Below are 14209 nucleotides of genomic sequence, written 5' to 3' on the forward strand. Positions count from 1 at the left end.
TACAAATAGACCTTGAGTTTGTTTGGAGGACCTTGAATAAATAGCGCAGCTATTCCTATACCCTTGACAGAAGAACAGTCCTCCTCTATCAGGGAGGGTCATCCTTTTCCACTGAGCGAGCAGCTTTGGGAGGGACGCACATGGAGCAGGGAGAGAGGAAGGGGACACCCGCCTGGCCAGCCAGATCAGCCCAATCAATGCTGGCAATCGATGGGGTGACAGATGTCCTAGTCAGATCACCCTCACATCCTATTTTACTTTTTTTAGTGTAATTTATTTTTTTGTTTCAAGTTTTTATTTAAATTCCAGTTAGTTAACATATAATATAATATTGGTTTCAGGATCAGAATTTAGTGATTCATCACTTACATACAACACCTGGCGCTCATCACAACAAGTGCCCTCCTTAATGCCCATCCCCCATCTAGCCCGTCCCCCCCCCCAGCAACCCGCAGTTTGTTCTTCATAGCAAGAGTCTGTTCTACCATTTGCCTCTCTCTTTCTCTCCCTATGTTCATCTGTTTCATTTCTTAAACTCCACATATGAGTGAAATCATATGGTATTTGTCTTTCTCTGACTGACTTACTTCGCTTAGCATCACACCCTCTAGCTCCATCCACATCGTTGCAAATGGCAAGATTTCATTCTTTTTCATGGTTGAGGAATATTCCATGATTGTCTTGGCTTTTTCCTTGTACCTCTACTTTAACAAAATGTATATGATTGCTTTCCCAGCTATAGAAATCACTAAGACAACGAAACCCAGACTGGGTGTGCTGGGTAAAATTCAATAAACAGACACAAGGCAGAGAGACCCAGCTCTCGATCCTTATCTTCAGGCTGAACAATAGAAATTACCAATACCTGACTATTTTTGCCCTACAAAACAGTGATTTCACATGGTTCAACTTGTTATTTGTATGAGGCTGAAGACGAATGAGCAGTCACTCCACTACAGATGAAGACTTGCTATAACGATAAATTAAAAGAGCACATGGACAAAGAACAAGGAATATAACTAGAAATAATTATTGAGGAACAAAATATAAAACAATCAACCTTTTAATTTTTTCTTGTGAATTTACCCTGTCTTCTTAAATTATAGTCCTCAGGAAAATCAGAAGTAAATTTCTCTTTTCTTGGATTTTCACTTTGTACCATAATTTCACTATTACCTCCATTAAATTTTCTCAAGGAATATTTACTGAGCATCTGCTATGTGCCAAACATAGGAGTAAGTGGTAGATAGGGAATGATAGATTGAAAAATTATCCCTGATCATCTCAGGAGAGAGAGAGACATACAAGCAATTAAAACACACTGGAGAAAGTGCAATTGATAGATACATGTGTATACTAGTATGAAAGCCCAGGGAAGGGAGGGATGTATCCTGGTGGCATGGGGAAGGCTTCCTGGAGGACGTGAGGTTTGATATGAACTTTAAAGAATAAGCAGGAGTTTGCCAGAAGATGGAGATTATGTGAAAATGAAGAACATTCCAGGGAGAGAAAGAAAGCCTAAACAGAGACAGGAAGGTAAATGACCACATAAACTAGACAGAATATTGGGCAGATAATAGCTGGAAACAAGGGTGAATAACCAGGCAGAGGTCAGGTCTCAGGAGACTTTATTTTAAGGTGTTTGACCTTTGCACAGGAGGTGATGGAATTCTCTGCAGTTTTTTTTTTTTCCTCAACTCAGCAAAACAGCAATATTCTCAATATACTCTTATTTTCATTAGTCAAAGTGGGTGATGTTAACAAAATGTTTCAGTCCAGGGGAGTGGTAGTTTTTGAAAGAAAGTGTTTCTTTCATCATGAGGTAAGGATAAACTTTTTTTTTTTTTTTACTATTACAGTTAAATTGCTTCCTCCTCACCCCAAACTTTATTCTGAAAGTACTAATGACATGCAATTTTGTTGGGAACTGTGTAAATGTGTGTCCTGGTCATCAGACTTACTGTCAGAATACTGACATGTAAATTACTGGCTAACTAATCTGCTCTTCTGGGCTCCTGTTTGCCTGTCAACTCCAGATGTGTGTACATTTCTCTAGCTTCCTGCTGTCCACCATGAAGGAGGTTTTAGACTCTGCATTCAGGATCACTGAGCACTTCTACATCCTCTTAGAAGGCATCATTTGCACGAAGCACAAGCCATTACTCACAATTTCCCCTGTGTGGGAGAATAGGGAAGTTCAAATGGAGATTGGCCCTTAAAAGAATTTAATGTTAATAATTGACTTTCACACTCTTCAGGCGAGGCTTCTGTGGTATTTTCATGAGGATGTGATATGGAATCCAAACTCACAATACAGATACTGAGCCTGTTTGCTGCTCCATGCCCTTGTTGCCCTGTTTCTGCTCTATAGAGTTCCGGGATATGGACCTTCCAGTTTTCATTGCCCAGCTTCCCATGTCACGCGGCTTCCAGCTGGGTGTGGTGAATGGGAAGCACTGGAGGGAAGCTGGCAGACTAAGAAAGAGGCTCCAGGTGCCTCTCTCACAGGCCCTATTTGTGAGAACAACTTCTCCAGCAGTGGTAGAGTCTACTCTGTGGCTGCCCAAGAGGTTGCTGCAGGTCTGGTTTCTTCCAGGTGACACTAGTGCATGGTTTCCGCCAACACCACCTCCTCCCTCTGTCCTGGGAGAGGAGGTAGCCATCTGATGTTCTAGGTTTCTGGGTGGTCTTACTCTCCCTTCTTTGGCATCCTAGATCTTCTATTACCCATGTAATACATTTCCTGATTTACTCCTATAAGGTACATTGCTGTATAAATTTCCTGTATACATTTTCAGTACTTAAGTGTTTCCTGATTTTTCATTAGACCCTTAACTGATTTACTCCATGTTTCTCACACCTCTGGGTACTTGTTACAACACACATTTCCACAACATCTAATTAGAATCTGCAGATAGTGGTCTGGGAATCTAGTTTTTTAACAAGCTCTCTCCAGGTGATTCTTAGGATCAGGCAAGTTTTGAAAACAGACTTACTGATCCCGCAGATTTGAGGCTTTTTTGGATGCGATTCATTTAAACAAGCCACATTTATGGGATATGATAGAGAAAGATGGCCATTGGTGGGTTTTAAGCATAATAAAATGATCTGATTTATGTTTTAAAAAGGTCACTTTGGCTCTTATATGAGGAAGGAGTCAAAAGGTGGAAAGCACAAAAGTAGGGAAACAAGAAGAGGCCCGTTTGAAGTGGTCCAGCTGGGAGATGACACTGGCGTGGACAAGGGTGAGGCGGGGAGACAGAGGTGAGTAACAGAATTCAGGATATGTTTGGGTAGTAGTGCTGACCAGGTGGACATGTGAGGGTAAGAGGTAAGTCAAGGACATCTTCAAATCTTTGACTTGGACAACTAAGTATATGATGGTGCCATTTTCTAGGACAGGGACAATTACGGGAGGAGCAAGTCTGCACAAAGAAATTAGGGGTTCATTTGGCCATTTGAAATTAGTCATGCTGATTTATGCATTCGGTTTGGCTTGTCAGTTGACAGGTACATATAAATAGTCTTTGATTCAAAACCTATACAGTTTGCTAATGTTTACATTTTTTATTTTCCAAATAATAATTATATTTTTTGTTTCCTTTGAAGTTGAATAGCATTTTAGGACAGTATTTTGAATTTCTCAATTTATTTATTGGTTTACTCTGTATTTTATGCTTAATATTATTTTTTTAAAGATTTTATTTATTTATTTGACAGAGAGAGACAGCGAGAGCAGGAACACAAGCAGGGGGAGTGGGAGAGGGAGAAGCAGGCCTCCCGCGGAGCAGGGAGCCCGATGTGGGGCCCGATCCCAGGACCCCAGGACCACAACCCGAGCCGAAGGCAAACTCCTAACGACTGAGCCACCCAGGCGCCCCTGCTTAATATTATTTTTAATGACTAGTAATTAAATGTAGTTTCCATGATTTCCTTTTGGAAATGAAAATGAGGTTTTCACAAGGTTTTGTCTATTACGAACTTTTAAAATTACCTTAATTATATTGTTCAAAAAATAAGTGGTCTCTTTTTGTTGATCATGTTTATCAAAGACAGAAATTGGTCATAAATTGGGGCACTTGAGTGGCTCAGTCATTAAGCGTCTGCCTTCAGCGTGGGTCATGATCCCGGGGTCCTGGGATCGAGCCCCGCATCGGGCTCCCTGCTCCGCGGGAAGCCTGCTTCTCCCTCTCCCACTCCCCCCTGCTTGTGTTCCCTCTCTTGCTGTGTCTCTCTCTGTCAAATAAATGAATAAAATCTTTAAAAAAAAAAAAAGAAATTGGTCATAAATCTTCTGGTGGAGCTGATTCTATTTGCCCTGTGTTTATAAGGCCTTGTGCTTTACACACTTAATGTACAATCTAATGAATATAAGGCAATTGGATCTTTATTTTATGCATTTTTATTACTATAGAATGATTCTTATTCCATTTTATACTTTGTTTTAAATTCTATCGTGTCTGATATTCATTTTGCCATAAGTACTCTGTAAATGTTGCTTGCATTCACTTATTAGAGCTGTGTCCATTCTTTTCTTTACATATATCTTGGGTCTTTTAGTTTCAGTGTGTTCTTGTGAGTTGGATAGCATAATGGATTTTATATATGTTACTTTCTTACAAATTCTCTGATTTTATGTTTCCTTCCTCTATTCCTAACTGTTGACTTTTGTTTGCATTTATTTTCTGTAATGCTTTGTAACTTACATATTTTAATTCTACTAACTTTCCCTGAAAATACCTATATTAAATTTCAACATGAACACAGTGTACTGTTGGACCTAAATGTGAGACCTGAAAACATAAACATCCTAGAAGAGAGCACAGGCAGTAATTTCTCTGACATTGGCTATAGCAACATCTTTCTAGATTTGTCTCCTGAGGCAAGGGGAACCAACAGCAAAAGTAAACTATTGGGACTTCATCAAAATAAAAGCTTTCACACAGCAAAGGAAACCACCAACAAAATTAAAAGGCAACCAAGACTGTTGAATCACAGATCTGTACCTCTGAAACAAATAATATATTATATGTTAAAAAAAGAAGAAGAAGAAGAAGAAGATAGCAGGAGGGGAAGAATGAAGAGGGGGAAATCAGAGGGGGGAGACGAACCATGAGAGACGATGGACTCTGAGAAACAAACTGAGGGTTCTAGAGGGGAGGGGTGGGAGGATGGGTTAGCCTGGTGATGGGTATTAAGGAGGGCACGTTCTGCATGGAGCACTGGGTGTTATGCACAAACAATGAATCATGGAACACTACATCAAAAACTAATGATGTAATGTATGGTGATTAACATAACATAATAATAAAAAAATTAAAAATTAAAAGGCAACCTACTGAATGGAAGAAGATATGACACTAGTCTCTGAGCTGTTAACAGAATTTGAAATTTAAGCAGAAGGGAAGAGAAGCTAGCTAAGAAGAATCTGAGCCTGTTTGAAACTGAGACTCAGGAACTGGGGTGAGGGCAGAGCTGGGCCTGCAGGAGGTCACCGTCAGTGGATTCAGCAGGGAGGAGACAGGAAGAGGGCCCTAGGAGACCCACTTCATTTTTCGTCTCTTTCATAGTAATTCACACAGTGCTTTATTCGTACTAAGTGCTTAATAAATCTTTGATGAACTCAATAAATATTTTAATTGATTAGTTAATAATTCAGTAATTGTCTAAAGTTTTTCATAATTTGGCAGAAAGTTTTCTGAGTTCTAGCACCTTACTTCCACGTGTGGCAACAGACACATGCCTAATCCTTCCCTCATCTGAAAGAATAACTTCCACATAATTTATTTATGGATGTAGTATGTCTTTTCTCTACCAGCATTGTACTTAAGTATATGCATGCGATGTCTTCACGCGTGCCTCATAAGCAATTTCTGAACTGCCTAAGTCCATTAGATACCAACCCGTGGTGATGTGAGCCACTTGTCTGATCTGGACGGGAGGGGAGTTGAGTCCAGTTACGGAGTGAGCAGTACTTAGCAACAAGGCCCAGCCCTATGACTGAAATAGACAGTTATCCTCTACCACTCTTACACCAACTACAGAGGATTTGGGTCACCTGCAAATTCTCTACCTTCTTACATATTTTTGATGTTTATTTGATTAATTAGCCACAATTCTGGTAGTAAACATTTGAAAATGTGAGGTTCAGTCTCCCGAAAAAGAATGTTATTAATATAAAACTTTAGAATCAATATAATTTCTGATGTTCCTCTAGCGTTAGAGGAAGTTTATATATATATCCAGATTCATTGTTGATATTCCAATAACTTCATTGTTTCTCTACTGTGCTCTGATTGACTTTACTAAGAGAAGCATGTAATTCACTGAGTCTAATGAAAAAGATTTCTTGAAAGAAAACAAGATCTTTTTTCTATTTAAAGAAAGATGATTAATCCACAATATTAGAAAACAGATGAATTACCAAAGGCATATTATTTAAAAATGTTTGAACAGATGAAAATACCTGTATAAGTTAAACATTTTTGAACTATATTCTATCTCAAACAAAGACATACCTGGCAGCAAAAAAAGTAAAAAGAAATTAAATTTGGGGAGAAATGATCAGAAAAATAAGAAGGATAAGAATATTGGCTTTGATTCCAAAGACACCCAAGTAATCTGAGGAAAATTTTAGAAGGTGCAATTACTGACATTTATATGTAAAATCAATATGACAGTTGCATAAGACAGTTACATGGCTTTGAAATAAAAGTAGAATAAATCTAACTATCAAATGGTTCCTCCAAAATTCTTTTATACTTGTTAACGCAATCTTATCTGACAGCTCCCCATGGATGATCATCTTCACACAACAGCCTAAAATTGAAAATGATATTTTATTAAGTTAGGACAAACATCAAGGATGATAATGATGTTTCAAAAGAAAAGAAAATACCCTTTTACAATCTTTCTAGAGATAGTCTCAGTGGGAAATATCCTCCATTGACATGAAAGAGTTCATGGTTATTCTTGCCAGCGGTGGTTGAGAAAGCTGGGGTGTTCATACCACCCCCTTCCGCCCACCCTCATCACGGAGCACAGCCGTCAACCAAAGGTTCCCAGTTTTGGTGTAGTACTATCCTAGTTCCATTCCCCTGCTTAGGTAGAGTTATCCTGAGGGGTGTGTTTTGCAATTTCTCCTAGAGCTTTCCCACTGAGGTAGCTAGCTTGATAGAACACTCTCTATTGGCTACCTTCCCTTCCCTACTTCCTGACCACAGTCCCTTCCCACCCAAGTAAACTGCTGCACTCACATCCCTGTATTAGGTTCCACTTCTGGGAGATCTCATATTAAATAGTGTTTTACAATCTGTGTCTCACAATTTAATATCTACTATAAACTGTGGCACTTACAAGGTTCCCCTCAAGGAAGAAAAGCAGCAATATGGCATAACCAGATTCCAAAACACTGGTGGGGTTTGTACTGGATCCCATTCAGGTCTCTGTGTGTGCCTAATTTATCTTTGCGTGCTTGATACTTATTTTATAAACACACACACACACACACACACACACACACACACACATATCCAGGCATGGTTCTCACCCGAGACCACCTTCACTCAAGTTCAAGGCTCAGTTTTAGGGCCATTTCAATAGCCATTGGGATAGACTGCTAGATCTTCTGAGGATTGGCTAGCTTCTTATTCACCTTACTCCTAGTTTATAGTCCTTCAGAGTCACAACCCAAAGTGGGTGTGGTTTACTGGAGTCCCCACAAATGGACCTGGACTTTTTTCTTCTCACCCCTGTGTGGCAATTGAAAGCCATTCCTTTTGTAATGTAAATATACATTATCATATTAGGTATTATACTATTAAGATGTTTAAAATACGTAGTCCATCTTCCTAATTTTGCTCAATTGTTCCTGATTACCCTGTTGGCAATCAGCAGATGATGTAGCTCTAGATGTCATTTAAAGTCATGAGCTGAGATGAAATTAACGTAGGGAATGAGTATATGTAGAGAAGAGAAGGGGTCCCAGAACTGAAGGATTGACATGTCAACTTTCCGAGGCCAGAGTATGAGAGAGAACCCACAAAGCAGCAGCCCGTGGCAGAGGACATCCAGTGAGCAGGAGAATCTAGTGACAGGAAGAGAACCAAATGAAAGCGGTGTATCTAATGCGAAGTGAACAAGTGTTCACAGATGGAGGACCGATCATGGTGTAAAACACTTCTGAAAGGACAAATCAAAAGATGAGGGCTGACTGCTGGGTTTAGTAACATGGAGGCGACTGGAGACCTCAAAGAGATGTTTCCACGGAAGGGGGGTAGGGAAGATGATTGCCTAGTTGGAGCTGGTTTTAGACATCATGAGGAAGGAACTGAAGCAGCAAATACATGTCTGTTACATGAGTTTTGCTGTAAAGCAGATGAGAGCACTAACTAGAGGGGGATGTTCTTCTTTTGTACTGTTTTGCTCTGAAGAAGGAAGATGTGTTAGCATGTTTTCTAACGTGAGAGGCAGAAAGGACAAATTCAATGAACAAGTAGAGAGAAGGGAAATTCGTCAGAGAGAAAGAAGAAGGTCTTTCAAGAGCCTGTGGAAATGGGATCCCACACATACTTGGAGAGTTTGGATAGATCACAGACAGCTGGTTCACCGAATCAGGAAGGCCAAGGAGGCCAAGCAAGGGAAGATGTGATGGTTGGAGTATATGGAAATGATCTTTTTTTGCTCCTGTTTTTTCCGTGCTGGAAATTTGAGAAATGAGCTAAGGATAAGAAATAATGTTCTGAAGAAGTAGAAGTATGAATGGAACAGGAAAACCTAGCAAGATGAGCAGGGAGCCCTCACTACAGACCCATTTGAACTTAATAATCAGAGAATAAAAGTAAGTTTATATTGAGTATATCATAAGTATGTTTGGGTAGAGAGAAAGTGCTGAGAACTACATGTCCAACTAATAAAGAGAAGGGAATCTGAGGCTGTTTCTTAGGATTGTCATCTGTAAGGGTGACCTTAATATGTGACCTTCACCTCCAGGGCTCAATACAGCAGAATCAAGGAAGATGTTCACCAACTGAAGCTGTAAATATAATTTGCTGTTCAGTTCAGATAGCAACTTCCTTAATCTCAGTTAATTATTCTGAAAGAACACCCAAAGGAAATCATGAAGTGTATTCTTGGAGTGTTCCTGTAACTTGTCAACTGAGAGTCTAGATGGGAGTTTAATTTAATGACTTGAAGCAAGCTTCTCAGTGAATACAAAATTTCAGTTAAATCTTGTTAAGCTGGACTGTAATGACATCATATGCCAAATATTCCAAGGCTGATGGTAGTAAGATTGTTTATGTACGTAGAACTTAGTTTGACCACACATTTAAGAAAACATACTGAAGACCAAGCATAAACTCATAGAAAATGTGATGGGGAATAATTCCACTCAAAATAGGATGAGAACCATATGTATGGTACCCATAAATAAACCTCAGAAAATACATAGCAGTTCTGGAGAGAAAACTACCAAGAAAAAAAAAAAAAAACAAATTTCTGATGGACATAAAATAAGAATAATAAATGGAAAAACGTACATCATTGAAAATACAGTTTTGATTATGTAAATATATGAATTCATTCCCATAACAATCTATAAATTCAATGAAATCACAATAATAAAAAAATGTTGAAGGAACACAATTAATGCAACAACATTAGTCACTAGGAACAATGAATAACACAAATTAACAATAAACAGGAATGCAGGATGTGTTATGTCCCAAGATCTTCTAACGTATGCAAAGGTACATAATCTTCAAAATAACTTTTTGTGGTATGAATTATTAATATCATTTTATGGACAGGGAATCTGAGGCATAGAAGGATTAATAATTTGCCCAAAGACATACAACTGCTGAGTGGAAGTACCAGGGTTTAACCTGGGTTCTCTGGCTCCAGAGCCCCTTCCCTTAATCATTTCCCCTGCTTCTAAATTGCAATGACAACAAAAATCCCAACAGCATTTTTGGAAGCAGAATTAGATAAACTTATTATTTTTTAAGATTGATTTTATTTATTTATTTATTTATTTATTTATTTATTTATTTTAGAAGGACAGAGAAAGCAAGCATGTGCAAGCAGGGGAGGAGCAGAGGAGAGGGAGAGAGAGAATCTCCATCAGACTCCCTGTTGAGCATGGAGCCTGATGTGGGGCTCAATCCCACAACCCTGAGATCATGACCTGAGCCGAAATCAAGAGCCGGATGCTCAAGTGACTGAGCCATCCAGGCACCCTGAAATTATTTTCAAGTTAACCTGGAATAATATGCATGGAAAAATAATTAGGAAATGGTTGGGGGAGAGAATAATCAGGGAGGAGATTCATGTTCCAAATATTAAAATGTATTTTTTTTAAGATTTTTTATTTATTTATTTGAGCGAGAGTGAGAGAATGAGAGTGAGAGAGACACACAGAGAGAGAGAGAGAGAAAGAGAGAGAACAGTGGGGTTGGGCGGGGCAGAGGGAGAGGGAGAGGGAGAAGCAGGCTCCCCGCTGAGCAGGGAGCCCACATGGGGCTCAATCCCAGGATCCTGGGATCACGACCCGAGCCGAAGGCAGATGCTTAACCAACTGAGCCACCCAGGTGCCCCTGAAATGTATTTTAAAGATACATTCAAGGTATTCACTCATTAAACAAAAACTTACTGAACACCTTCCCTTTGCCAGGTTCTGCTTTAGGTGCCAGTGACGGAGTACTGACAAGAACAGACAAAAAGCCCTGTTCCCATGAAGTTTAAATTCTTGTTGAGGGAAACAGACAAAGAAATAGACAAATTATAGACTGTTATAGGTCATGATACATACTATGAAGAAAAATACAGCAGTAGGAGTAATAGAGAATGCCAGGGTAGAGGAGGAGATGCTTTCTAAATATGGGGGTCGGAAAAGACCCCATTGATAAGATAACACTTGAACAGAAACATGGAAAAGTTGAGAGAGCAAACCATGAGGGTGTCTGGGGGAAAGGCATTCCAACCGAGGGGACAATGAGTGCAAAGATCCTGGGGTAGAAGGATGCTTGCCCTATTTGTAAAATAGCAAGAAAGCCAATGTGGCTGGAACGATTGGAAGGTAAAATAGTAGAAGACGATGTCAGAGGGATAATAGCAGGGGGAGGTTATCAGGACATTTTGCCTCTAACTCTGAATGAAATGGGAAATGTGACTTGGTCTGACTTACGTATATTATAAGATGATCATTCTGGCTGCTGTGTTGAAAAAGGAATTACTAACCCTTCTCCAAAAACAAGTGAGGTCCTGGTTGATAGATGACACCCAGGGGCCATGTTTCTTGACTGGATACATCTAATGTGATAAGAGGCTACACACACTAGAATTGAGATTCTCTCTACCACTCCCCAGAGCTAAGACTAGTGAATAAAAGTGTCAGCAGCGAGAAAGAAATGCCACCAGACAGTGGAAAGGACGGAGAAAAACCTCATGAAACAGAATGTTTCCTACTCCGCTGTTACCTGGGCAGTTGATCTTCTATTGCCTGATGCTACCCTTCTGAGAGAGCCGGAGTACGTCCTCAACCACTACCCCACTCATCACTGCTAACCGAGACATCGACCCTTGAAGTCATGGTGGAGGAGGTAGGGTCAGGGATGGCATTCTGGGAGACACGGTACCCACAAGTTAGATTATCAAATGGTGGGTGGAGACAGAGGAATTTTAGCAGCGTGCTAGGGGCTGTGATATTTGTGTATTAATTACATCAATCCACAGGATCTGGACTCAGTGGCAGATGTTGGAAAGCATCTGGCGTTGTAGATATAGCATGAGGGGAAAGCCTCTTGGAAATGTGGAGCTGAGCTGGGAGAACCCTCTGGCATGTCAGCAGCAGAAAATGTTGCCATGACCCCTGTGACAGGGGGCAGACTTGGTGAAACTTGCCTAATAGCCCCCGGTCTGCATGGATCCAGCCTCATTTAGGGGTAAGAAAAGAGAAAAAAAAAACCTTCAATTTGACATCTATGACAAAATGCTGAGGGAAGTGTCTAATAAATATTTTAGCACTTTGTACATAAATGTATATTCAATTATAAATGTTACGTCCTTGGAATATGTATACGAAGCTCACCCTTGAATTTCCACAAATAAATACAATATAATCAGCACAGCACAGACTCGATCAAATAGGTCAGCTCTTATGCAGTATTCTTTACAAACATTATCACAAAAGGGAAGAGCTAAATATCAAATCTGATCTTCTTTTCATTAATTCATCTGAATATTAAAAACTACTGAAGGGCCACAGTAGATATTTCTGGAAGTACTAGGTTATCAGTATGTTAAGTATTGACAATGCTATTTTATGAATGAATCAAAATTGTACCCAAGTGTTTACCTGATTTTTATAAGATGCTTTAAAATTCCAAGATGCTGCTTCAGTAATTATATAACGCAGGCCAGACTCGGACAATTCTACAGTAAGTGAGAAGCCTGGACATATAAATAGCTCAGTGGATTGAACTTCAGTACTTCGAAAGTTTCAATCATTAGGAATTATGAAGATGTTAATTTTCAGTAATACATACTTTTAATAATAAGCGTAAGTAAAATTAAAGTTTTGATTTTTTTAACTTTTGCTGATTTTGAAGAAAAAGTTTATGTTCTTTAAACTTTAGAGTCCTTGCAATTATCTAATTCATGAATGAAAACCAACTAATTTGGGGCAAGAAATTATTCTCCAAAGGTTGTTTTCATGACTATCTTTTAGTTTCAGGTGCACAATTTAGTGATTCAATAGTTAAAATCCTAGAGGAGAACACAGGCAGGAACCTCTGACATTAGCCGTAACAACTTCTTACTAGATACGTCTCCTGAGGCAAGGGAAACAACAGTAAAAATAAACTATTGGGACTACAGCAAAATAAAAAGCCTCTGCACTGCGAAGGAAACCATCAACAAAACTTAAAGGCAACCTATGGAATGGGAAGAGATATTTGCAAATGCCATACCCAATAAAGAGTTAGTTCCCAAAATATATTTTAAAAAAACCCATAAAACTCAACACCCCCAAAACAAACACTCCAGTTAAAAAAATACGCAGAAGACAAGAACAGACATTTCTCCAAAGAGGACATCCAGATGGCCAACAGACACATGAAAAGATGCTCATCATCACTTACCCTCAGGGAAATGCAGATCAAAACTACAATGAGATATCAGCCTGCACCCGACAGGCTGATTCACGTCAACAGCACAGGAAACAACAGGTGTTGGGGAGGATGCGGAGAAACCCAAGAGGGTTCCCCTATCTGTCTTTTAAAAGCGACAATGATAGAGATATATAAAGGAATGGTAAGAGGAAATCATTTAGTGATTAATAATTTAAAAGAAATAACGACAGAGATAACATCCATGTTACTTTAGCATAGTAGTCTAAAACCTTAAAAATATGTACCTCAAAGGGAAAATGTTATTCATAGTTTATGATCGAGGAAAAAAAAAGTAGAACCAGTCTGAGGCCCTCTGTGTAAATGATCTCATCTTCAACCACGCATTCCTAGAATACTTTTTCTTTAATGAGCCATTTTTTGTACTTTTCATGTGTATTTAACATGACAAATTTAGACAAATACAAAAACAAAAAGGATAATGGAAATAGAATGCTGCATGTATTTAAAAGATCCATGAGCAGGGACAGAGGAGGCTTTCTCATCAATCGCCTGGCACCCTGCAGAAGGTGCATAAATCATAGATCTTGATTTTCTTTTAGGAAATAACAGTTATCATTTAAAGTTTGGTGTTTTAGTTAGAATATAAGTTTAAAAAAAAAAAGATTGCTGATCACAGTGTCATACAAATGTGTCAATCAAAGTACTGGGTAATTAAGTTATCTCTTCGATTCCCCTATAGGCTATTCTAATTAGCATACAAGCACTTTCTTAATTTGCTGTAGTCACCAAGGACAATGTGATTCTCACAGCTGTGTTTGTTATTTTACTGTCTGACAGCAAATTTTATTTGCTGTTTTACTGACTTGGAATAAAAATACATAATTGATTACCCATAATCAATCTGTTACAAATCTGGCTATGGGAAAAGGATTAATAAATCATTATAGAAACTTACTGGTTAATCAAGTTTATTCTCAGTGGCAGTCACTCCTCTCCCCATTCTCCTGTTCTCCTGCAAGAGCACAGCCCCATTTGACCGGCTTCTCCACGCTACCCCTTTGAAACCTGAGTGACTGGGG

The 14209-nt window shown here is 39.1% G+C and overlaps 1 protein-coding gene across 5 annotated transcripts in view; it reads right to left on the bottom strand.

The window, feature by feature from the left end:
• LRRC6 (leucine rich repeat containing 6) overlaps positions 1-14209 on the bottom strand; it is a 74956-nt gene that overhangs the window by 17838 nt on the left and 42909 nt on the right. The gene's annotated exons all lie outside the window — the stretch shown is intronic.

Source organism: Zalophus californianus, chromosome 4 (assembly GCF_009762305.2).
Source record: "Zalophus californianus isolate mZalCal1 chromosome 4, mZalCal1.pri.v2, whole genome shotgun sequence".
Classification (NCBI taxonomy): Eukaryota; Metazoa; Chordata; class Mammalia; order Carnivora; family Otariidae; genus Zalophus; species Zalophus californianus.